Source organism: Armigeres subalbatus, chromosome 2, assembly GCF_024139115.2.
Source record: "Armigeres subalbatus isolate Guangzhou_Male chromosome 2, GZ_Asu_2, whole genome shotgun sequence".
NCBI classification, from domain to species: Eukaryota; Metazoa; Arthropoda; class Insecta; order Diptera; family Culicidae; genus Armigeres; species Armigeres subalbatus.
In genome coordinates this window covers 65,243,930-65,271,213 of record NC_085140.1, presented here as the reverse complement: position 1 = coordinate 65,271,213, position 27,284 = coordinate 65,243,930, and the positions used below count along the sequence as shown (strand labels likewise).

The window sequence follows — 27,284 nt, the reverse complement described above, 5'->3', positions numbered from 1 at the left end:
CTCGAGAATGCCCCTGAAACTCGAACTACGCACATCACCCGATCCATCGTCGCTTTGATCAACCGTGTCAGTTTATCCGGAAATCCGTTTTCGTGCATTAGCTGCCATAGCTGGTCCCGATCGATTGTATCATATGCGACTTTGAAGTCGATGAATAGATGATGTGTGGGCACGTTGTATTCGCCGCACTTCTGCAGTACTTGGCGAATGGCGAACACCTGGTCCGTGGTGGAGCGTTCGCCCATAAAACCCGCCTGGTACTGCCCCACGAACTCCCTTGCAATTGGTGCTAGTCGACGGCATAAAATTTGGGAGAGTACCTTGTAGGCGGCGTTATGCAATGTGATTGCGCGGTAGTTGCTACAATCCAGCTTATCGCCCTTTTTGTAGATGGGACACACGACACCTTCCATCCACTCCTGCGACAAAACTTCCTCCTCCCAAATCTTGGTAATGACCCAGTGCAGCTCTCTAGCCAGTGCCTCACCACCGTGTTTAAATAGCTCTCCTGGTAGTTGGTCAACCCCAGGGGCTTTGTTGTTCTTCAGCCGGCCAATCTCCTCCTGGATTTCTTGGAGATCCGGAGCCGGTAGAATTATGTCCTGCGCGCGTTCCCCCAGGTCCATCACCATACCGCCATCTTCGTCTGCCACATCGCCATTCAGGTGCTCTTCGTAGTGCTGCCACCACCTTTGGATCACCTCACGCTCGTTCGTAAGAAGGTTCCCGTTTATGTCCTTACACATATCAGGCTGTGGCACGTGGCCCTTACGTGACAGTTCAAATTCTCATAGAACTTTCGTGTGTTATTAGCACGGTACAGTTGCTCCGTCTCTTCACGGTCTCGATCTTCCTGCTGACGCTTTTTCTTCCGGAAAATCGAGTTTTGTCTGTTCCGCGCCTGTTTATATCGTGCCTCGTTCGCCCTCGTGCGGTGTTGCAGCAATCTCGCCCATGCTGCATTCTTCTCTTCTACTAACTGCTCACATTCGCCGTCATACCAGTCGTTTCTCTGATCCGGGGGCACCGTGCCTAGTGCAGCGGTTGCGGTGCTTCCAATGGCGGATCGAATATCTCTCCAGCCATCTTCAAGAGACGCTGCGCCTAGCTGCTCTTCCGTTGGGAGTGCCACCTCCAGCTGCTGCGCGTATTCTTGGGCTAGTCTACCGTCATGTAGCCGCCCAATATTAATCCGCGGCGTCTGACTTCGACGCGTGTTGTACACCGTCGAGAGTTTTGAGCGCAGGCATACTGCAACGAGGTAGTGGTCGGATTCAATATTCGCACTGCGGTAAGTGCGGACGTTCGTGATGTCGGAGAAGAATTTACCGTCGATTAGAACGTGGTCGATTTGGTTTTTCGTTTCTTGGTTAGGAGATCTCCATGTGGCCTTGTGAATATTTTTGCGGGGAAAGAAGGTGCTTCGGACTACCACTCCGCGGGAGGCTGCGAAGTTTATGCATCGTTGGCCGTTGTCATTCGATACGGTGTGCAGACCAGAGTCTCAAATATTCATCTTCATGAAGCAATTTTAGTCCGAATTTTGACAAACATCGCATGATTATTCAAAACATAGAATGACATAGTCAGATGACTACTCCACCAACTCATTCATTCGACTGTCACTGAATGCGCTTGCTATGTGCAGAAAAAAACATAATTAGCATTGTTTATATTGATGTTTACCGTTAAAAGTGCCTCGTGTATGAAAATCAGATTCAGTTCTATGTGATAAAATAATTTACTCATTTAAAACGTGTTCAGATTTCGGATAATTTATCAATTTGTAGAATGTCCATAAATATTCAATGACTAATATTCAACCGAATATTGACAGTCCAGAGCCGACTATGAATGTATCTGAAAGTGAGCTGACAAGTGAAGAGAGGTGGACGTCACCAAAAATGTTCGATTATTTTACACTCTGGTGCAGACTATCCGGTCCGATGACCGGTCTATACATTTCCTCCCTTCCTACCTGCGCGTTCATGTCACCGATGACGATTTTGACGTCTCGCAGTGGGCATCCATCGTATGTCTGCTCCAGCTGTGCGTAGAACGCTTCTTTCTCGTCGTCGGGTCTTCCTTCGTGTGGGCAGTGCACGTTGATGATGCTATAGTTGAAGAAACGGCCTTTAATCCTCAGCTTGCACATCCTTGCGTTGATTGGCTGCCACCCAATCACGCGTTGGCGCATCTTACCCAGCACTATGAAGCCGGTTCCCAGCTCGTTGGTGGTGCCACAGCTTTGGTAGAAGGTAGCCGCCCGATGCCTGCTTTTCCACACTTTCTGTCCTGTCCAGCAAATCTCCTGCAGCGCCACGACGTCGAAGTTGCGGAGATGTAATTCATCGTAGATCATCCTGTCGCAACCTGCGAAACCTAGCGACTTGCAGTTCAATGTTCCAAGCTTCCAATCGTGATCCTTTATTCGTCGCCTAGGTCTTTGCCGATTATATCGAGTCGCATTATCTCTTATGTTGTTCGTAATTATTGGTTTTCCAAGCGGCTTATTGGGCCTGCGCAAACCTCCTGTCTCGCCGGAGGGCCATCGTATCAGGGCTGTTTAGCGTCCCACCTAACACCAGGACTAGGGCTTGTGCGCTTTGAGCGGCACACGGTCGCTTTGGCGGAGCCTACTTGCGGATACATGCAGCTTTTTATAGAGGTTTAACAGGGCCCACTGTCAAACTCCACCACATCCTAGGCAGGCGCCACAACTCGCAGATGGCCTGAGGAGGGATCGTCAAGCCCTTGGACATAGTCCCTGCTGCCCCCAGAACAATGGTCCCAATCCCTGGAACAATGATCAACGCAACTTCTGGGGCAATAGCCGGAGAAATTTCTGAAGGAGTATTCGGAAGAATTACCGGAGGAGTTTCTGAGGAGTTCTTGTAGAAATTTTAAGAAGAATGCATGGAAGAATTCCTAGAAGAATATCCGGAAAAAATCCTACAGGAATATCCGGAGGAATTCTTGGAGTAATATTCGAAGGAATTCCCCCAGGAATTCCTCCGAAAACTATTCCAGGAATTCCTCTTTGAGTTCCTCCAGGAATTCTCCAGATTCCTTCTGGAATTCTTCCGGAGATTCCTTCTGGATTTCCTCCAGAAGTTCCCTCGAGCGCAGTTGACCTGATAGGCCAATTGATCCAAACTCCAGAACAGTTTGGAGAAGCTAGAACATCTGGTTGGGGTATAACTGAGTTGAAAACTATGCACGTGTGCTTTTCGGATATGTGTGGAATAAAGAATAAAAAAAAACACCGAAAATATGAAAATAAGGCACTCGTCCAAATTTGCGACCGATCGCATTCAAGGCACACTTAGTTCTTTCGATTATGCATTTGCACAACATGTGATAGATTTAGTTCGGAAAAGGTATTGGAAGGCAACCGCTCCTTTCGGTGGGGTTTGATCCCACGAAACCAGTACGCTGCACAGTAAAATATTATGAAAATTAGCCTCGACATAATTCATATTTGAATGTAAAATTCGGTAACAGAATGAGTACTAGATCATAATTTTAAGTTTCTGTGATGTAAATGATAAAATCATTGGAATTTCTATTCAGTATATCTTAATTTTCAGTTCAGCGCTCACCGGCTGACGAACGAAAACGGCCTACGACTAATTGATTTCGCCGCCTCCAAGAATATGGCCATTCGCAGCACCTACTTCCAACACAGCCTCCCGTATCGGTACACCTGGAGATCACCACTGCAGACAGAATCACAAATCGACCACGTTCTGATTGATGGACGGCACTTCTCCGACATTATCGACGTCAGGACATATCGTGGCGCTAACATCGACTCTGACCACTATCTGGTGATGGTTAAACTGCGCCCAAAACTATCCGTCATCAACAATGTTCGGTACCGACGACCGCCGCGGTACGACCTAGAGCGACTGAAGCTTCCTGATGTCGCCACTGCATACGCGCAGCATCTCGAGGCAGCGTTGCCGGAAGAGGGTGAGCTCGATGGGGCCCCTCTTGAGGACTGCTGGAATACAGTCAAAGCAGCCATTAACGACGCAGCGGAGAACAACGTCGGGTATATGGGTCGAAGTCGACGGAACGATTGGTTCGACGAAGAGTGCAGACAGATTCTGGAGGAGAAGGACGCAGCGCGGGCGGTCGCGCTGCAGCAAGGTACCCGGCAGAACGTGGAACGTTATAGACGGAAGCGGAGACAGCAGACCCGCCTTTTTCAGGAGAAGAAACGCCGCCTGGAAGAAGCGGAGCGCGAGGAGATGGAACAGCTGTGCCGTTCTCAAGATACACGCAAGTTCTATCAGAAGCTCAACGCATCCCGCAAAGGCTTCGTGCCGCGAGCCGAAATGTGCCGGGATAAGGATGGGAGCATCTTGACGGACGAACGTGTGGTGATCGAAAGGTGGAAGCAGCACTACGAGGAACATCTGAATGGCGCTGAGAGTACAGGCAGTGAAAGTCAAGGCAGCGGAGGAGATGACAACGTCAGTTCAGCGGACGATGGAAGCCAACCAGCCCCCACCTTGAGGGAAGTTAAGGATGCCATTCAACAGCTAAAGACCAATAAAGCAGCTGGTAAGGATGGTATCGGAGCTGAGCTCATCAAGATGGGCCTGGAAAAGCTGGCCACTTGCCTGCACAAACTGATAGTCAGAATCTGGGAAACCGAACAGCTACCGGAGGAATGGAAGGAAGGGGTTATATGCCCCATCTACAAGAAAGGCGACAAACTGGAGTGTGAGAACTTTCGAGCGATCACCATCCTTAATGCCGCCTACAAAGTGATATCCCAGATCATCTTCCGTCGTCTGTCACCATTAGTGAACGAGTTCGTGGGAAGTTATCAAGCCGGCTTCGCTGACGGCCGCTCGACAACGGACCAGATGTTTACTGTACGGCAAAAATGCCGTGAATACCAGGTCCCAACGCACCATCTGTTCGTTGATTTCAAGGCGGCATACGACAGTATAGACCGCTTAGAGCTATGGAAAATTATGGACGAGAACAGCTTCCTGCGAAGCTTACCAGACTGATCAAAGCAACGGTGGATGGTGTGCAAAACTGTGTGAAGATTTCGGGCGAACACTCCAGTTCGTTCGAATCGCGCCGGGGACTAAGACAAGGTGATGGACTTTCGTGCCTGTTGTTCAACATTGCGCTAGAAGGTGTCATGCGGAGAGCCGGGTGTAACAGCCGGGGTACGATTTTCAATAGATCCAGTCAATTTATTTGCTTCGCGGATGACATGGACATTGTCGGCCGAACATTTGCAAAGGTGGCAGAACTGTACACCCGCCTGAAACGTGAAGCAACAAAAGTTGGACTGGTGGTGAATGCGTCAAAGACAAAGTACATGCTTGTGGGTGGAACCGAGCGCGACAGGGTCCGCCTGGGAAGCAGTGTTACGATAGACGGGGATACCTTCGAGGTGGTCGAGGAATTCGTCTACCTCGGATCCTTGCTAACGGCTGACAACAACGTTAGCCGTGAAATACGAAGGCGCATCATCAGTGGAAGTCGGGCCTACTACGGGCTCCAGAAGAAACTGCGGTCGAAAAAGATTCGCCACCGCACCAAATGTGTCATGTACAAGACGCTTATAAGACCGGTTGTCCTCTACGGACATGAAACATGGACAATGCTCGAGGAGGACTTGCAAGCACTCGGAGTATTCGAGAGACGGGTGCTTAGGACCATCTTTGGCGGTGTGCAAGAAGACGGTGTGTGGCGGCGAAGAATGAACCATGAGCTCGCCCAACTCTACGGCGAACCCAGTATCCAGAAGGTAGCTAAAGCCGGAAGGGTACGATGGGCAGGACATGTTGCAAGAATGCCGGACAGCAACCCTGCAAAGATGGTGTTCGCTTCCGATCCGGTAGGTACGAGACGGCGTGGAGCGCAGCGAGCGAGATGGGCAGACCAGGTGCAGAACGACTTGGCGAGCGTGGGGCGTATCCGAGGATGGAGAGATGCAGCCTCGAACCGTGTATTGTGGCGTCAAATTGTTGATTCAGTGTTATCTGTTTAGATGTTAACTAAATAAATGAAATGAATGAATATCTTAATTTTACATGACTCTATCAGAAACCTTGGTGAGCGATCACGTGGCTGTCAAAACAAATCAAAACAAACTTCATTGCGTCTCATGCAAACCGCAGCTGTCACCTATTTTATTCATATAAGCATCAAACAAAACGGATATATTCGCATATGAAAACAAAGCAGTTTTTATCACGCTGAATTTCATTGCTGTAACTCAATGTTTTTTGAAATCTGTGAAGCTTTCAGCAAACTCAATCTCCAACAGTTCCGTCTCAAAAAAGATTACGTGTCGTGTAAATTTAAGCTATCGTTTGTCTGATGAATCAATAATTGAATCACCAGAACGCTTAACCTGTTATAGGGGCTGGGATTAATATGGACATGCTAAGGAATCGCGTCATTTTCACAAGTAAAACGTCGTAATATTGGGGACCTAAGCCACTTAGGTGAATCTTCAATAGAAGGACTAGGATGGCTTGAAGTCAATTTAGTGGAAAACAATCGGATTTTGTGAACAATGAAAATCAGGATGAAAAAATCTCGATTTAAAGGTGTGCGGGTGAAATGGAAATAGTGTGTGGGTAAAACGGACATGTTAAGAAATTAAGCTTAAAACGGTGAATTTAGTTGATGAATTGTATGCATAGGCTAAGCATCTCTAAAATGAGCCTCAAGAAATAAAAAGGTTGGATAACAATTAATATATTGGACAATTACAATGATTTTACTAAAAAAGCATGTTACATAAATAAAAATCACTTAAAAATGCCATTTGTCTGAACAAAACTCGGAAATTCGAATTAGGGAAATGGTTGTTGTTTTCGAAGGTGAACAATACAAACTTTTCGAAATAAAATTTCGTTGAAAAAAATGTATGTATTTCATATGGTCCATATTACCCACAACAGAACGTGTCCGTTTTACCCCATCATAATCCAATATCCTGAAAATTTTAAAAAAAATTGAATTTTGAGATAAATTATCAGTTCAACCCGTACACAATCTTTGGATAGACTAGGTTTGAGACCCTCGAGGATCATGTGGATTAGTTTTGCCGATTACTGTTTTAAAAGCTTAAAAATTGCACTTCAAAAATTACATCATCATGGCATTTCAGTCATAGTTTACATTAAATCTTCAACAAACAGAATAGTTTTCATTATTCGAATGTAGTAAAACATGTTACACTCATAATTTGAAACAAGCAATAAGATCCACTGATACTTGATACTTGATACGCCGAATGGAGTATCTCAGGTCCACTTCAACTGCAAAAAGCCATCGTGTACGCGGCCTTCCACGAAGCCTGCGGCCTCTTCCGGGTTCTCTACTAAATATTATTTTCGCTTGACGTTCTTCCGGCATACGAACAACGTGACCAGCCCACCGTAGTCTGCCGTGTTGTATAAGCTTAATAATATCCAGCCCTTTATACACCTGGTACAATTCGTGATTCATGCGGCGCCGCCTTTGTACATCAGCTCTCCTAATCGCTCCCTCGAGCGCTATATTGAACAGTAGATTCGAGAGTGCATCACCCTGCTTTAATCCATCTAAGGTAACAAATGACGTCGTTATTTCATCCGCAACCCTTACACTTGATTTCGATCCGTCCAACGTTATACGAATCAGCCGTATCGCCGGAAAACCATGTTCAAGCATAATTTGCCTAATTCATTCCGTTTCACTGAATCGTACGCCGCCTTGAAATCAATAAACAGATGATCTCAGGGAAAACATTTGATCCGTCGTTGGTCGGCCCTCACGAAATTCGCCGACGAAGGACTCTTCAAGCGGTCTCAATCTGTTGAACATAATACGGGACATAATTTTGTACGCCGAATTAAAGAGGGTTATTCCTCGGTAATTGGCGCACTCCAGTCTGTGCCCTTTCTTAAAGAGAGGGCAAATGAGGCCATCCAACCAGCTAGCAGGCATTTCCTCGTCTTCCCATATTTTCGACATAATATGGTGCAGAACTTCATAACGCTGCTTACTGCCATGTTTGAGAAGTTCAGCCGGGAGCTGGTCCTTCCCCGCAGCCTTATTGTTTTTCAGCTCTTTAACAGCTTTTTTAACCTCATCTAGTGTAGGTGTCTCCACAGCTTGTCCATCGTCGCTAATATTTATTCTGTTCACCGATGCACCGTCACTTCCTCCATTCAACAAAGTCTCGAAGTGTTCCACCTGGCAGCCACTTCAGTTTTATCTGTCAGCAAATTCCCATGTTGGTCGTTGCACATGACGGGAGATGACGCTGTCTTTCTCCGCACGCGATTGACAGACTCATAAAACCTCCGCATATCGTTCTGCTCCATTTTTTCCTGCGCCTCACTAATAACTTGTTCTTCGTACTCTTTTTTCTTCCTGCGGTGGGTTTGTTTTTCGGCTGCTCTTGCTTCCTTGTATAGATCTCTATTCGATCGGGTACCCAACACCAACATCCGGCTTCTGGCAACGTTCTTCTCGTTTGTCACTCTCTGAGACTCAATGCCCGTTTTACCCACCTTGTCCATACGCTACCTACATTTATTTAATTATTTAACAAACTAAAGTGCCAAAAGTGCCATGCAATTTTGCAGTTGTAGATTTTTACTTACAACTAAATCCGAGAATTTAGTTTTTAAACAATTAATCTACTGTGTAATATTTGACATACTTTGACACTCACGTCAAAGCTTCAATTACCATAATCTTTACAATGGCAAGATAAGCATAAAGCCGCGTAACACGCAAAAAAATGGTTTCAGTAGGTGTCAATTGTCTGCTGAACTATTCAACGCGGCTTATCTACGTTATTAGAGAACAAGAAGTTAACATTAGTGATCATCTGTTTGCCTATATACCCGAACAACCCACATAATAAATAACAAGAATGAATGAATATGACTAACCAAAACACTGTAATTACCCCACTTATCAACGCCATTAAATGTAGCTTAAGCATTTGCCATAAACCTGGGCATGTACCTCATCGTGCCAGAACTAGAGAGATAAGACCTAATAGCACTCGCCAACAACCTTCCGCCCGGGAGCAAACGATGACGAAAATCATCCAGAACCAACCCAGTAGCCACAATCGCGCCCGGCTTGCGCGTTCATTATGCAGTAGTAGGTTAAGTAGGAACAAATAAACTGAACGGAAAAACAAACGACACCACGCTACATCAAAACGACAATAATTCCCTCTAATTAGACACCAATAAAAGATTTATAGCGTGATCAGCGTCAATTTTACGACCACTTGCTTACCGTTCGATTGAGAAGGCGACCCCTCTTCTCCGGCGTACACATAGGCTGTTCACGGGGGGGAATGGTTCAATATGTTTCTCCTTAGATTTTTAGATATTATTTGCAAAATATCACTCAATGTTAGGTCACTCCTTCCTTCCGGTTAAATGTATGTCAAAATAAAAATGGGGTTGGGAAATTTCTTGTTTTTTTCCTGAACTTAAAACATTATTGTGCAAATCATTCCATACACGAAAGCAGTGATGATGAACTCTACAACGACATCTCATAGTTTATAACTGCTGCTTGATGAACGCTTATCTACATGGCGATTAGGGCAATAAAAAGATGAATCGATTAGTTGAGTGATGATATATGGATCCTCCGTAGACTGCGCGGCAAGGTCTTCGACGTATGATATATGGAAGCAAATATTAAAATCCGTTTTGAAATTTTGCATACGATTCTAATTCCAATTAATAAATTATGGGACCATTGTCGGATGGAACTCGCCACTGCTCCCAAGACCACTTTCCCCGCTGAAACTAGAAGTGAGGGTCGTAAAACTCGAACCAACCGCTACGCCACGCCCTGTGTGATAATATTTACGTTCACGCGCGCGTTCAAAGTCTATCCATCATGCGACGGCGACCAGTGCGATCCTTCGCAATTGAAATTTCAATCACAGCTGCCCACTTGCTACTTACGAGCGTCCACTCGTAAAATGGAAGCACAGATTAAAGACTGACCAGTGAGCGGTGATGTGCGGAATGGTGTGAGAAATCGTCGAAAATTGGGCAATTTCAATGCAAACGGCGGAAGGTTATGGCCGATGTGTCGTGTGGTGCCAATCATTAAAGCAAGGACTCATTAGTGTATCGCGGGCGACAATCTTCGTGGTAGGTAATTTGGAGCTATTTTTCCGATGACTAGCAACAAACTGACCAACTTTGGTAGACTCTCTTGGTGGCTGAGATTTATTTCGGCGATAATGTGGTTCGGAATGAAGGTTACCACATTATTATAGATGAAGAGGTTGTGTACTCGAACTTTACAAATAATGATATCGGTTTGACAGGGAAAGTTATTTTATCAACTCAGTTGAACTCAATTGACTTGAAAAAGATGTACATGTTCAAGTAAGCTCAACAAAGGTGTTTGTGCGTTCAATCCACATTCAAATCAAGTGACTTACGTGAATCATGCCCTTCAGCAACTGTGTTATCAACAACGTAAATGTATTCATAAAATTAAAGCTTATATTTCTAACTACAATCCTAGATCAGATCATCAGATGACCGTATAAAGATAGAAATTTTATGAAATTGGATTTTCTTTCGTCATGCCATTCAATCGTTCCTTTTTGAATGACCCGGTCTCAGCTGTTTTACTCACAACCCCCTTGCATATCGGGTTGCCCTCATTCGAAACCAAATTATTGACATTGTCTGACTGAATTTTATGTCCAACTACAATGTGACGTGGTGTAGATGGCAACAATTTCACCCTTCCTCCGACCGTCACATATAATGCGATCCTCGCCAGCAGCATTCAAATGAGAAACGAACCTTTCGACCGCTTCGAAGGACGATGGAAATGAATGGTGCTCGAGAGCTGCTTTCCTCTGGATCTACTGACGACGACCGTCGTGCCATCCATGTATTATGTATGAGTCCAAACCAACGAATCCATACATAAACTCAATCGACGACGGACGACCGAATACAGTGTGGGGGGAGGGTGGGTGGTGACTCAACTCAATGTGCAAAACAGAAGAGAAATGTGCGAACCCTGCAAACAAGCAAGAAACAAAAACTAAAGATTGCTGCTACTCTTATAGTTTGTGATCTGTGTTCTGATGCTGTTTATAATAGATGGAAGAAGATGCGCGCGATCTAAACTTATCCCAAGCGAGACGAAGGAAAGCGAAATTGAGAACACCACCCACCACCATCAGCATTCGTTGCTCCACCCCACCTCACGAGCATTGGGTAGCGATACACGTGGGAGTAGTTTATATCAGCAGCGCACTTCCTTAGCATATCGCTCGCTCGGATGCGATATGGAACGGTGAAGACGCGCGTGATGCAAATAAATGGTGCGAGTAGCAGATATCAGAAGCAAAAGAAAAGGCTCCGTCGTCGTCGTCGTCACCGACAGAATCCACATCATCCTCTTATCTTCGGTGTGCACTGCTGCTCCCTCCTTTAGGATTGAAAACCTCCAGAGAAAGCGCATCCCACGCTGTTTGCATGAGGTTGGGTTTTGTTTGTTAAACATACGTGTGCGTATTTTCCGTTTCAAAAATTCCATCAGATGGTGTCAAAGTTTACGGTTCAGTTAAAGATTCTTCCATCTAGAAAATCATTATCAGCTTTAGAAGGAAGGTTACATGGGGAATGGTAAATTTGGTATGTAAACTTAGATTTTCTTTTCTCCAATATTCATGCTATATTCAATAATTAAATTTTCTTATAATCTTCTGAAGGAAAAAATGTTTACTTTTTGCTCAATCTTATAAATATATTGTAACCCTCAACGAATGAGATAGGTGTGATATTAGGTCATCACTCTCACCGAGACATTGACAATCTGGACCAAAGAAAAATCTAGGAAGGTCTGAAATACTTTTGACCCAAACCCGACACATAGTCGAAGTACTAACAATCTATTTCCTGGGAGCGTTTGTTCGGCACATCGAGCTTCCAAACATTTTAAACACACAGGACCACAGGTTCACAGGTACCTTAGGTTCTTAAATATTTTCCATTAGAATTAACATAGTGACTCGGGTTAAACCTATGCTTCCAATTAGAGCGGTCATTTTTTTTTTTGAAACGTCGAGTGATCATGTTGTGAAGAAACAAGAACGATTCAAAATGACAATAATTTTAATTGATCAAAAGTAGCCATAGAAAACAAAGGTTAACATCGAAAAAACAACACCTTCTATTACTTGAAAGGTAAGAAAAATAATAATAATCTATTTATTTTCTTATTATATTTGCAGGTATGTTGAATACAGTTAAGAAAACAGCTGACGCATTTTGTATACACAGATAACGACATACCTGTAAGTAAGTATATCTTTGAGTAAATTCTATTTCAAATGTCTGCCTACGTCTATTTACTGCCTCAACTGCATTTCAACTGCATTTAAATGTTCTATGAACAAAACAGAAGTGGATCTGGAGGATGTGTTGCGAACAATACTTTTACGTGCATTTTTAGTGTTAGAAATATGTCAATTAAGGAAATTAAATTGATTCTATGTATGGCTTTCCTAATCGGTAAACAATATTGTATGGTACTGTCGTCATACCGTAGAGTAGAGTGGGGCAAGAGTGCGCGTGGGGTAAGAGTACGTTTTCGATTTTTTGAAGTTATAAAAAAAGATAAACTAGCAGCACTGCTTCAGTTTGATAGGTATTCCGAACCACTATTTTCATGTGTAATTGTAAACGATTTGAATAAACAATAAGGGAGATATGAAGATAGTCATTTTTTTGGTCATTTTGCTAAAAATAATAGTGTTTTCGCAACAAGTATTCCATTACCATATAAAGGTTCGATCAGGTGAACATTATACCATTTTGATAACCTATTGTATAGAGTACTTGTGCAAAACTTTAATTCGGTTGGTTTTTCAAGAGGTCAAGGCTGTGGCTGTGGGGAAAAAGTACGCATGTGTACCTTTAAGTTCTGTTGACAAATCCGTATCTCCGGGCGAAATAAAACTATTTCCAAAGCGTAAAGATCCACAACAAAGAAAAAAGGGACAGAAATCGAAAATTATCACAAGTTCTCCTTTTAAGATAAGTATTTTGATGTTAGAAAGGACTTAGCGAACAAAGCACTGAAGCGAAATAATAAAATTGTACTTGGTATTGTTTTACACCTCAACATAGTCCGAAAACACAATTTCATATAAATGATAATCCTTTAACCCAGCGGTTCTCAACCTGGGGTACATGTACCTCTGAGGGTACCTTCATTGGCCCCAGGGGGTACCTCGGACAAAAATGCGTAATGGCGGACGTAGTACAATTCCAATCAAAATATATTGATAATGTTTGGATAATTTTGTATTTTTATCATTTCAAATCTTTGTCTTGTACATAATATGCATAGTGATCAGTAAATTAAAGCCAATTGAATCCGGCTTTCCACAACCAAGAGCAACGGAACAAAAGATCGAACGAATGAACATATTAAAAAAAAAATCTTCTATGCAATGTACCTGATCGAAACAAAATGTTGAAGATAAGGTAAAAAAATGCTTCTTAACTAAAATCTAGAATTTAAAGGTTCGGAAGCCTTCGCTTGAGAGGCATGAAGGATCCTTCTACGATTCTGGGAAGCGTCCTTCCAAGCTGCTCGAAGGCCGCCTTTCAAAAGGCTTGGACGACTCCTCTCAAGAGACCTGGAAACCTCGTTTTAAGAGGCCCGGAGGCCTCCTTTCAAGAGATTTGGAAGGTTTCTTTCAAAAGGCTCAGAAGCCTCCTTTCAAGAGGCCCATAAGCCTCCTTCCATGAGGCCCGGAAGCCTCCTTTCAAGAGGCCCGGAAGCCTCCTTTCAAGAGGCCCGGAAGCCTCCTTTCAAGAGGCCCGGAAGCCTCCTTTCAAGAGGCCCGGAAGCCTCCGTTCAAGAGGCCCGAAAGCCTCCTTTCAAGAGGCTCGGAAGCCTCCTTTCAACAGGCTCGGAAGCTTCCTTTCAAGAGGCCCGGAAGCCTCCTTTCAAGAGGCCCGTAAGCCTTCTTTCAAGAGGCCCGTAAGCCTCTTTTCAAGAGGCCCGGAAGCCTCCTTTCAAAAGCCCGGAAGCCTCCTTTCAAGAGGCCCGGAAGCACCCTTTAAAGAGGCCCGGAAGCCTCCTTTCAACAGGCCCGGAAGCCTCCTTTCAAGAGGCCCGGAAGCCTCCTTTCAAGAGGCCCGGAAGCCTCCTTTCAAGAGGCCCGGAAGCCTCCTTTCAAGATGCCCGGAAGCCTCCTTTCAAGAGGCCCGGAAGCCTCCTTTCAAGAGGCCCGGAAGCCTCCTTTCAAGAGGCCCGGAAGCCTCCTTTCAAGAGGCCCGGAAGCCTCCTTTCAAGAGACCCGGAAGCCTCCTTTCAAGAGGCCCGGAAGTCACCTTTCAAGAGGCCCGGAAGCATCCTTTCAAGAGGCCCGGAAGCCTCCTTTCAAGACGCCCGGAAGCCTCCTTTCAAGAGGCCCGGAAGCCTCCTTTCAAGAGGCCCGGAAGCCTCCTTTCAAGAGGCCCGGAAGCCTCCTTTCAAGAGGCCCGGAAGCCTCCTTTCAAGAGTCCCGGAAGCCTCCTTTCAAGAGGCCCGGAAGCCTCCTTTCAAGAGGCCCGGAAGCCTCCTTTCAAGCGGCCCGGAAGCCTCTTTTCAAGAGGCCCGGAAGCCTCATTTCAAGAGGCCCGGAAGCTTTCAAGAGGCCCGGAAGCCTCCTTTCAAGAGGCCCGGAGGCCTCCTTTCAAGAGGCCCGGAGGCCTCCTTTCAAGAGGCCCGGAGGCCTCCTTTCTGTGCGTTTCCGAACCAATTGGAATCGGACCAGCCGAACTGCTAGAAGTTTATGGAGGAAGAAATGTGACTTACCTGTGGTCCGTGTGTAATCGATTGAAAAACTGAGGCTTCCGTCACGTTGTTGCCCATGGCCTGCTTGTGCATATTTCAAATTCAAATCAGTTGCGGCGCTTGCGTATATCGACTCACGTGGTGCGTATAGTCGATAAAGTGGATAATACATCATTAGATATCACACTTGCTACACACTTCCAAAAGAGAATAATAAACTAACAATTCATACCACACATTTCCCCTCTTCTCGGGAAAAAAATGTCTACTTTCTTCTTTTATTATTATTATTATATTTTTTTTTTTTTATACCGAATTTGAATTTTTATTTTTTTTTTTCAGATACAGGCAACTTTCCCAACTTCGGAAGTAGTACGCTGGATTCGCCTAAAGATGCGCTAAATAACGCATCAATTTGTTTGACAAATAAAACTTCGGAAGAAAGTTCGGTTCGGAAGTCCCGACTTCCGAATTCTAACTTGGTGCTACGCTGACAATATAAGCAAAAACTTATACATTGCAGTAGTCACATATTTCCCAAAACATATACATTTCATTAACTTATGAATGTTATTAGCCTTTTTTTTTGGTGTGGGATCATTCGAATAGGCTTTTTTTTTGCCATAACTTATAAGGTTTTTTTTTCTTTACGTGTATCAGTCCAGTTGTGGATTGTGTGGAACACTTGTTTGTATTTGATTTGTGTTGATGCTGCACGGTAGCATGCAAGTACCCATTAATGGGTATTTTCGTACCCATTTCAAACAAAAGCGGCATAACTCATTTAATGGGTAAATCGCATTTACTCATTAATGAGTACGTGCTCCGAACTTCAAAAAATGGGTTTTTATGACTCTTGAATATTCTTTAGGAAAAGGGTAAAATATCCACATTTTATCAAAACGAAAGGATTGAGGTTAAAATAAATAAGATTGAATCCAAATGAAATATTTACTTTGTGAAGTAATTTTAAAACGCATGAAAATGTTCATTTTTTATTTATATCTTAATTTCGAAAATCAACAAATGGATAACTTATATTCTATGTATTCAAGTGCTCAACCTCCTTGTTGCTTTTCTCAAACCAATCCGGTTCGGAGGCTTCGATTCAGACCACCTTTAACTGTTTCTACTGGTACATGTTGTTAGGCCACCTGGATGATGCCCCTGCTGTGACCATCCTTCGACGATGAGACTGGCCATTCTGATGTGGTCTCGGATCCGGAATTAATTTTTGTATGCACTGCGGTACTCGATTCACTTTCATTGCTGCCTCGATTGTTACTGTCGGATCGGGAATAAACGGAATTCAAACCACGATGCTTTTTTTTCGCTCGTCATCCCGTTTGTAACGTAGGGGTGATGGTCAGTGACTCTAGGCTACGGCTGTAGGCCATTATTTAGCGGAAACTTTTTCACTGGAAAACAGATTTTCATTTATTGACTTCACTTGAGTATGACTTGTTTTCTTCGTTCGCGCGAAGATTCGCAGCCAAAATTAAAATCAATTTAACTTACCTCATACTTTAGAATCTTTTTTATCGTAATGACCAGTTTTTCTCGACTCGTCATTCAAACAGAATTAAATTCTCAACTTTAAAAATAAAAATAGAAAAGTGGCGACTGCACTCGTCAAATATTCGTAAAGCGTCTAATTTACCCATCTAACCTTTTGAAACAGATACTTGTTGATGGGGAAAAAATACTCTTTTTTTAGTATGAAAAAAATACCCATTTTATGACATCTCAGTATAATTTCAAAAAATGGGTGAATTTGCCTCCTTTAATGGGTATTCCAAAACTTCCGTGTGTACCTTTTTCTGTGGGGTGAGAACTGTCAATACAAAGAATTAAAATTTGCAAAATAGTGTAATCATACGTCGGTTATGAAGCGCAGATTTCAAGGTAGAAAATGGATTTTCGGGAAGCAGTTATAAATCTTATTGAGCAGAAGGAACGAATGGTGCTGCTGCAAAGATCACTATTTTTGATCTTCCGGACCAATTACCGATGGAATCAAAACAAGGCTCATTATCATCACGGATTTTTTTGTTCGATCGATATCAGCGCTTAGGCTGTTTTTTTTGTTTGTTTTAAGCATTTTTTTTTTTTTTTTAACTTAAGTGATTTTGGATCATACTGACCGCTTTATGCGGATGAAACTTGCGCTCATAAAACATAAGTGATTTTCATCGTACTGAGCACTTATGCGAGCACCACTCGCGCTCATAAAACTTTAGCGATATTCGATCTCACTGAGCACTTCTGCGAGCACCACTCGCGCTCATTAAACTTCAGCGATTTTTTTGATCGCACTGAGCACTTATGCGAGCACCACTCGCGCTCATAAAACTTCAGCTATTTTTGATCGCACTGAGCACTTATGCGAGCACCACTCGCGCTCATAAACTTCAGCGATTTATGATCGCACTGAGCACTTATGCGAGCACCACTCGCGCTCATAAAACTTCAGCTATTTTTGATCGCACTGAGCACTTATGCGAGCACCACTCGCGCTCATAAAACTTCAGCGATTTTTGATCGCACTGAGCACTTATGCGAGCACCACTCGCGCTCATAAAACTTCAGCGATTTTTTTTTTTCGCACTGAGCACTTATGCGAGCACCACTCGCGCTCATAAACTTCAGCGATTTATGATCGCACTGAGCACTTATGCGAGCACCACTCGCGCTCATAAAACTTCAGCTATTTTTGATCGCACTGAGCACTTATGCGAGCACCACTCGCGCTCATAAAACTTTAGCGATATTCGATCTTACTGAGCACTTCTGCGAGCACCACTCGCGCTCATAAAACTTCAGCGATTTTTTTTGATCGTACTGAGCACTTATGCGAGCACCACTCGCGCTCATAAAACTTCAGCTATTTTTGATCGAACTGAGCACTTATGCGAGCACCACTCGCGCTCATAAAATTTCAGCGATGTTTGATCGCACTGAGCACTTATGCGAGCACCACTCGCGCTCATAAAATTCCAGCGATGTTTGATCACACTGAGCACTTATGCGAGCACTACTCGCGCTCACGAAACGTTAGTCATATTCAACGTTCGCTCTCATAAAACAGCAATTATTATTACGTGCAAACCTTTTTTATATATATATATATATATATATTTACGTAACCACTTTTTGTCAAATAAACCAGGTGACGAATTTAGAACTTGAATTTTAGCTGGCAGGATCGCCAAATGTGCGTTTCCGAACCAATTGGAATCGGACCAGCCGAACTGCTAGAAGTTTATGGAGGAAGAAATGTGACTTACCTGTGGTCCGTGTGTAATCGATTGAAAAACTGAGGCTTCCGTCACGTTGTTGCCCATGGCCTGCTTGTGCATATTTCAAATTCAAATCAGTTGCGGCGCTTGCGTATATCGACTCACGTGGTGCGTATAGTCGATAAAGTGGATAATACATCATTAGATATCACACTTGCTACACACTTCCAAAAGAGAATAATAAACTAACAATTCATACCACACACTTTCAAGAGGTTTGGAAGGTTTCTTTCAAAAGGCTTAGAAGCCTCCTTTCAAGAGGCCCGGATGCCTTCTTTCAAGAGACCCGGAAGCCGCCTCTCAAGAAGTTCGAAAGCCTCCTTTTAAGAGGCTCGGAAGCCTCCTGTCAAAAATATCGGCAGGGTCCTTTCAAAAGACTCAAAAGTCTCCTCTCAAGTGGCTCAGGAGCCTTTTTTTTTCAAATTGTTCGGAAGCCTCCTTTAAAGATGCCCGGAAATCTTTATTGCAAAGATCTCGAAAGGCTCTGTTCGAGAGGCTCGGGAGGCTCCTTTAAAAGGCTTGGAAACCCTTCTTTCAAGAGGCTCGGAAGCTCCTTTTCAAGGGGGTTCCTAAGTTAATGCCAGAGTTCGAAGGGGTACCTCTCATGAAAAAGGTTGAGAACCGCTGCTTTAACCTAAAGAAACATCCATAAATTACGCAACGCTGAGCCGAGAGGAGCTGCGAGATGTATTCATAGAATTTTTAGAGGAAAACATCCTATAAGTATATTATGTATCAATAAACATCATTTGAATGTTATTTGGTCTTATTTTTGTTAATATATACTTGAAAAACATGATTCGAAAATTGCGTACTCTTACCCCACCCGATGCACACTCTTGCCCCACGGGTGGGGTAAGTGAGCGTTTTTCACATGTCTTGCAATAACGGTTCTACTAAAACGAATTAAAATAATTTCAATATTTTTACCACTGGATAACATATAGGAAGAGCATACGAATCGTCGACATTGATATGATATGCAGAAGCTTGCTTCATAAGGGCTACACGATCGATTGAAAACTAAGTGCGTACTCTTGCCCTACTCTACTCTATGCGTGATAATGTTTGGACAATTGAGCAATGTCATAAGTTAACAAAATCTAAAAATCTGCTCAATTTTTAATTCTGCAACTCGGCAAAAATGCCCAGCAATATAAAAACTTATATCCCGGCAAAAATGACGTTTGTTAGCTGATTTTCAGCAACTTTGACAGAAATCTCGGCAAAAAACATGTTTGCTGGGGCACGGCTGTGCGAAACTCGGTAAAAGCTCAACATTTTGCTAAGATCCCGGTAAAAAAATAAAGTGTGTGGGCTTGGTTTTTTGCCTTTCTTTTACAACAAAGTTGTACCGAAAGGCTATAGGATTACTCGAAAATTAATATAGAGGAAATTAATTTGATAGAGGTCCCGGAGACCCATACCAATTGACTCAGATTGACGAACCGAGGTAATGTCTGTATGCGTGTATGTGTGTGTATGTATGTGTGTGTGTGTGTATGTGTACAAATTTTGGAACTTAGCATTACCCTTTTAACTCGCAAAATGTTGCATTCGACATTGTTTGTTATTGAAAATTGGCCCGATCGAACATTGCATTTCGGAATTATTGAAAAATCATTGTTTTTTCCCAAAAAAAATGAAGACTGATGGCAATGCATAGTAATCAATGCAAAATGCTTTATAGGGGAAGGAGGGGCAATATGCCCTAGCTAAGCAAAGACTGCTTTTATGTTTTAGCTGTAACGATTTTCATGGGTATTTTTACCTCATGCAACAGTTAAACAATATAGCTTACTGATGCCATCTAAAAATTGTGGAAAATATCAATCATATTCCTCCTTAGCCGTGTGGTAAGACGCGCGGCTACAAAGCAAGACCATGCTGAGGGTGGCTGGGTTCGATTCCCGGTGCCGGTCTAGGCAATTTTCGGATTGGAAATTGTCTCGACTTCCCTGGGCATAAAAGTATCATCGTGCTAGCCTCATGATATACGAATGCAAAAATGGTAACCTGGCTTAGAAACCTCGCAGTTAACAACCGTGGAAGTGCTTAATGAAAAACTAAGCTGCGAGGCGGTTCTGTCCCAGTGTGGGGATGTTAATGCCAAGAAGAAGAAGAAGAATCAATCATATTCATGAAATTCACATTTCAAAAAAGTGGTGAAATTTCGCTGCCGGAAAACTCATAAGGCAAAACGCCTTCTTGCTGGTAGCTATAAGGGAACAACGCACCACGCGTCGGCGAATCAGCATTCTGGTATGGACAGTGCGTGGAGACGCATAGTACGTTGTAAGTTAGTTGCCCCAGGGCGTTTTGCCTCGCCGAAATGTTAGATGCTTCGTCAAAAAGTGGAAAATTTCGGTTTTTCCAGCCTACATAACCTACATAATTTTACGTCTAGCTTCGTTACGGATTGTATAACATTTCACCTAATACTATTTCCCGGAATTCATTTTCGCGGTTGAACATTTCGCGTAATAACATTTGGCGGTGTGTAATTTTTCGCCGTACGACATTTGGCTTTTTTGTACCTTTTCACCGAATGACTTTTAGCGGAATGTACCATTTCGCGGAATGCACAATTTTGCGGAATATTAACAATAATAGCTTTGTGTTCATTCAGCACTTCCGTAATTATTACCTGCGAGGTTTCTAAGCCAAGTTACCATTTTTTTGAATTCGTATAATACGAGATTAATACGTTGGAAATTTCATACCTAAAAAATTTCATACGAAACAAATTTGATTCGGTAAATTTCCTAGACCCGGCCAGAAGTTGAACACAGCCTCCTTCAGCATAGTCTTGCTTGGCAGCTACGTATCGTTTTTAAAATTTCACTTGCCCTTTACAAACCCTTTATTGTATCTGGCTGACGAGATTATTTCCTCTCTTTACTTTGTTACGGATAGACGTGATTATGGATAATTTTTTACTTATCCCTTTTGTCTTACAGCGAAAAAACGTATTCTTTTAAATATGGCATTATATCCTCCCTCCGCAGATGCTACCATTTAAAGAAAGCGTTTCCCCTTCGTTCAACTTTACCGGACAGATTCGTCCTTTTAAAGAAGGTTTTATCAACTCTTTTCGCCTTATACCGGGTAGAAGCATCTACTCAAAGAAGGCATCACCAACTCCTTTCGCCTTTTACTGGGCAGACGCTTATTTTTAAAAAAAAAAGACATTATCAACTCCTTTTGGCTTATACCAGGTAGATGCATACATTTAAAGAAGGCGTCTCTTCGCTTTATACCGGGCATACGCGTTCTTTTAAAAGAAGGCATTATCAACTCCTTTCGCCTTATACCGGGCAGATGCATCCATTTAAAGTAGGCGTTACTCCTTCCTTCGCCTTATACCGGGAAGACGCGTTCTTTTAAAGAAGGCATTATCAACTCTTTTCGCCTTATACCGGGCAGACGCGTTCTTTTAAAGCAGGCATTATAAACTCCTTTTGCCTTATATTGGGCAGATGCATACATTTAAAGAAGGCGTCTCTTCGCTTTATACCGGGCATACGCGTTCTTTTAAAGAAGGCATTATCAACTCCTTTCGCCTTATACCGGGCAGATGCATCCATTTAAAGTAGGCGTTACTCCTTCCTTCGCCTTATACCGGGAAGACGCGTTCTTTTAAAGAAGGCATTATCATATCTTTTCGCCTTATACCGGGCAGACGCGTTCTTTTAAAGCAGGCATTATAAACTCCTTTTGCCTTATATTGGGCAGATGCATACATTTAAAGAAGGCGTTACTCCTCTCTTCGCCTTATACCGTGCAGACGCGTTCTTTGAAAAAGACATTATCAACTCCTTTCACCTTACACCGGGCAGACGCATCCATTTTAAGTAGGCATTACCCCTTCCTTTGCTTTATACCGGGCAGACGCGTTCTTTTAAAGAAGACATTATCAACTCCTTTCGCCTTATACCGGCAGAGGTGGTCGGGTTTCGGGTTTTGAAACCCGAATCGAACACGAACCCAGCGTTTTGGTTTGATAAACGGGTTTGGTTCGGGTTTGATAAAAAAAAATTATTCCGGGTTCGGGTTGGGTCCGCGTTTGAAGGAAATTTACAAATCGGGTTCAGGTCGGGTTCGGGTTTGCAAAATGCGAAACCCGACCATCTCTAAGGCAGACGCATCCATTCAAAGTAGGCATTATCTTTTCCCTTTGCTTTATACCTGGCAGATGCGTTCATGAAAGGGACTACCTCCTTTCTTTTCTTTATACCGAGCAAACGTGTCCATTTCAAGAAGGCATTTTACCGACCGGATCCAAAAGAATTTAACCCGGATAGCATGTAATTAAGCAGAAATCGGTAAATATTTCAATGATAATTATTCTAACTGAATTCCGCCAAATGGCATTCCGCGGAATGAGTTTCGGCGAAAAGGTACATTCCGCGAAATGTCTTTCGGAAAAAAGGTGCATTCCGCGAAATGTGTTTCGGTGATTTGGTTTGGTACATTCCACGGAATGTCGCACCGCGAAAAAAAAATCCGCGAAAGGTTTTTCGGCGAAATAGTTTACAGTTTCGTTACGGCCATGCCAAATACAACATGTAAAATGATAGAAAAATTGCGATCTATTCCCCTAAAGTGCTTTTTTGACATTTCTCATGTGATTTTTTCAATACATTTTACGATGCACAAGAAAGGATTAATCTGGGTTTTTATTTCTGTATTTGAAAGGGGAATGCTTCTGAGAGTTTTAGATTATTTGAATCATTGACTGAGTTTACACTTTCTGCAATTTCGCCCTCCACACGCTTCCGGATCGTACAGCAGGTCCTAACAATATAACCTGGATCCAATTCTCTCCACTCTCCAGTACCAGTACGGTCAATGTTTATTTGAGGCTTGCTGTACTTGGGTGGCGTTTGAAAAAAGCTTTGTAATTCATGACGCGCCATACTGAGTAATCCAGCAGATTAAGATCGGGGCTGGATGGTGACTACATATTGTTCGCCCATCGAGTTTTCAAAATCCGAGCTGACCTCGGGCGACCTTTGGCCATATTCGCACCCAGTTGTTCCTTCTTTTTTCGGCCTAAGACATTTTTTACGGTCCACTGGGACACTCCCAGGGCGATAAAAATGTATTGGGCATAGTACAAATCACGAATCTACGCAGCACCGTCAGCATCGGCAAGGCGCAACTGTCAAACTAAGGAAAACGGCTTTTTTAGTCTCAGCCTATTGGAGGAAAAAAGTGAGGTTAAAAAGGAACGAATTCCAGCTGGAACTTGGCCTGCTTTTCAACTTAGTATTCTATTAGCATTCCCTCAGTTATTAATTGAAAGCTTTACTGTGCTCGCAATTACATGAGTATGTATCTTGTAAGTACAATCCATACACTATGCCCAGGGTGTCGAGAAAGTTTCCAACCCGAAAACATCCTAGGCCGGACCGAGAATGGAACTCGGCATCTCCGGATTGGCAATCCTACGCCTTTGCTCGCAAGGCTACTGGAGACCCCCCTCATTCGTTCGATAGATTGATGATTAGAGCATTCTACCCAATGTTTTGTGTGATTAAAATAGAAGAAAATATTTTAAAATGAAACCCCTGTTTTGATTTATGCAATTGAAGTAATAGCAAAGCGTAAAAATTGTTACCAGTTTTGAAATTCTTGGAAACCTAACCTCACTTTTAACCTTTTGTCTGTGCTCTGGGGTCAATATGACCCAAGCTGCCAGGCTGAAAGGCTGCCATTTTTTTATTTTTCAACCGATTCTCGTAATTTTTGGTAAAACTTGCCGAAATATTTCCGCTAGGTGCAAATTCGCTTGAAAAATCTTGAAAATAAACGCTACAGTCTAATTTTATCAAAAAACTTACGTTGTCTGTGCTCTGGGGTCATATTGACCCCTAAATTGAAATTTTTATAACTTTTCAATTGTTTGGTCAATTCGGGATTTGTTGGGCTGTTTCGAAAGATAATTTAACCATCTTTTAGGATATTACCTTGAATTGACTATAGGTGGGCAGTTACTACGCGGGGAGGGATTTTCGTGAAAAAAAGGGTACTAAAACACTGATTTTTTATGCTTATTTTGCTTATATCTGAAAAACTTGCAATATTCTTATATGTGTGAAATATGGCTTTAGCTTGAGATCTTTTGTACCTACACTCAAGTTGTATTCGGAAAAGTTGTTCAGGATGTCCAGGACTACAAAGCGGTGCTCAGTATAATGAGCACTTCTTCCAAAAGGCGGCGCTAGTGAGGAGATATATTTGAGATTATTGTTCCAGGTAAGATCTGATATATTTTGAGGCGTAGTATTTTAGGCAAACATGATACTTGCGGTAGGGTCTTCCAAAGGTTTTATTTTCTTTCAACTTGCTCTAGTGATGCAAATGATAGAATGCGTTTACAGAATATGTTTAGGTCATTCAAGTAAACCCTGGAGCTAAGGCCTTTTGATCTACATGCGTAACCAAAGGTCAGTCAGCCTGTTTCAAATATGGTACATGCTCATGCTATAAAATGCGTTCACAGTGTATGTTCTTGGCCATCCGAAAATTTCCTGGAGGTAAGACCTTTGAGTCTATAAGCATAACCAAAAATCAACAAGCCTGTTTCAAATATGGTGATACCAAGATTTAAATGCGTTCACAGTATATGTTTTCGGTCATGCAAGAAATCCCTGGAGTTGAGGCCTTAGGGTCTACACGCCTAACCATAGGTCGGACAGTCTATTTTAAATATGCTACATGCTCTAAGTGGTAAAAAAATAAAATGCGGTCATGGTACATGTTCTCGACCATCCAAGAAACCCCCGGATTGTTTTTCGCGTGTCGACTCAAAGCCCTTGACTTAAGGAATTTCTTGAATGGCCACGACCATATTCTGTGAACGCATTCTAATCGTGGTATCACTAAGAGCTTCTAGAGGCCCTTAACTCCATGGAATTCTTGGATGACCAAGAACATACACAGTGAACACATTAAAACCATAATAACACTAAAAGTATGTACAATATTTGAATCAGGCTGATTGATCTTCGGTTGTGTGAGTAGGTAGACCCAAACGTCATAACTTCAGGATTCTCTTAGATGGTCCAGAACATTAACTGAAAACGCATTTAAATCTAGGTACAGACACCATTCGATTTTGGCAACATTTGATTTTGGCACACAAATTTTTTTTCATTTTTTTTTTTTTTAGAAGTCGCTTATAAACTGCGTAAAGAGCCCCGCACATAGCATACGTTTGCGTTGCATTTGAGAGTTTTCCCATGGGAAATGTGTCAAACGCAACGCAAACGTATCCTATGTGCGGGACTCTTAAGTCTCATAATATTCGTAAAAAATGTTTAGAGGTCTGTGGAAAAATATCGATCTCTTTTTTTCGAAAAAAAAAATATTTCAAAATTTGGGTAAAAATCCAGATTAATCCACCCAAAATAAACGGTAAAACCAAAATGGGTGTGGGTCGAACACGATGCGGGTGCTATGTACTAGTTCTCCTTGAGCGTAGACTACCGCCTTAAAGTATGGTCGTGCTGGGGTTCAGATTCGAACACGGGAAGGGTGCTACATATGTACTTGACTGGTTATTGCAACTTTTCTGCAAATGGCTTCAAAGACGGGTGCCGACAACCGGCATTTACACATTTACTTATTTCTGATTCCCCATAAATTTAACTTTTTATTTAAGTTTTTTTTATAAAATGCAAAGTTTCGCATTTTTCCATTATTATTTTTAACAGGACCACAGGGAGTTCAGTGCGTGATTTCTCGTGTTTCAGATTCTCCAGTATGCATTGCGATCGGCCGGTCGTCGAAATTTAGTTTTGCTTTGTGCGGGTTAGTAAGTTAATCAGAAAGTGAAAATTCAGTTCGCATCCGATAATTATAATACTTTTTTTTACTATATAGCGTTTTTCGATTATTTTTGTTTTAAATCAAACTACACGCTATACACGGCAGACCGTTTACCAAAACGAACCCTGCCACACTCCCTACCCCATGTATCCAACATCCCAGTGATTTCTCGTGGAAGTGCAGATTACTCGTCGGCTTCTATCAAAGCGAGAATCACGTCAACAATTTCCTACCTATTCCGTAATTTACCTGCATTCGGACACGGCCGGCGCTGGTATTGCTTATTTTTGGGTCACCAGTTCTTTCACATTGAAGATGATGTTAGTTCCAAATCTCATCTATATTGGTTCTCTGTGTAATTACAGCTGGCCTAGCAATAACGGAGTAGCAACCGTGAACGGTCAATCGTGCTCATGCTCATGCAATACATTTAACAGGACCACAGAAATACAAGTGATTTGAATTAATTGTTATCGAGTACAACCACGTATGGGCTTCGTGGCTGTCTTATGCCTAACTACTGACAGTGATATTATGGTGGAAAGCTGTCTACATTACATGGATTTACAGTCGGAAGTTGAAAAGTGCTCTATCGCTGCTCCAGTGATGTGTTTTATAATGCTTGATTTATACAGGCTCGATCGCATTGCTATCCAGAGCATTGAACTTGATAATAATCGATCAATCTATGTTTGCACGAACATATGTACACTGAATCTGTGCACTGTCTTTTTATTCTACTAAATAGCTACACATTTGTTTCGCCCACAGTCAGTGCTGCGATTCTATCGGGAATCCTAATGTGTGCCAATATACCCCAAAAATACTGGAGGTGTGGCCGATCGAAAGACTCGGCTAGAAAGACAACACGCACTTTGGGAGCATCTGAAATTTTACACTACGAAACATTTTTTTTAATTGACCCCGTCAACATTTTTCATCGGCTCAATCGATTATTTGCCTCATCCAAGATCAACTTTTCCACAGAACCCATAAAGTTGACACGTGTTGTGTGCTTTAATTTTGGTTTTTGGCCGATTTTTGGCTAACGTTAAGACTTGCTTACTTGTTTCACATTTTTTTTTTAATATTTAAACGCTTCTACAAATATGGGTTGTTTAAAAACGTTGAGCCTTATTAGGGGCCATCCACAAAGTACGTCACGCTTCTAGGGGGGAGGGGGGGTTCCAAACAGCGTGACGACTCATACAAAAATTTTAGAGGTTTAATACAAAAAGTGTGACGAAGGGGGGAGGGGGGGTTGAAAATAGCCAAATTTTGCGTGACGTACTTTATGGATCTTCCCTTAAG

The 27,284-nt window shown here is 42.7% G+C and overlaps 1 protein-coding gene and 1 long non-coding RNA gene across 9 annotated transcripts in view; one reads left to right on the top strand and one right to left on the bottom strand.

The window, feature by feature from the left end:
• Nucleotides 1–27,284, top strand: part of LOC134208779 (homeobox protein PKNOX2-like) — a 246,262-nt gene that overhangs the window by 167,607 nt on the left and 51,371 nt on the right. The gene's annotated exons all lie outside the window — the stretch shown is intronic.
• On the bottom strand, nt 15,803–16,643 carry LOC134214472 (uncharacterized). Its single transcript, XR_009979802.1, has 2 exons — nt 16,357–16,643; nt 15,803–16,256 (listed from the first exon to the last, which is right to left on the bottom strand). It is a non-coding gene; the product is annotated as an uncharacterized LOC134214472 (long non-coding RNA).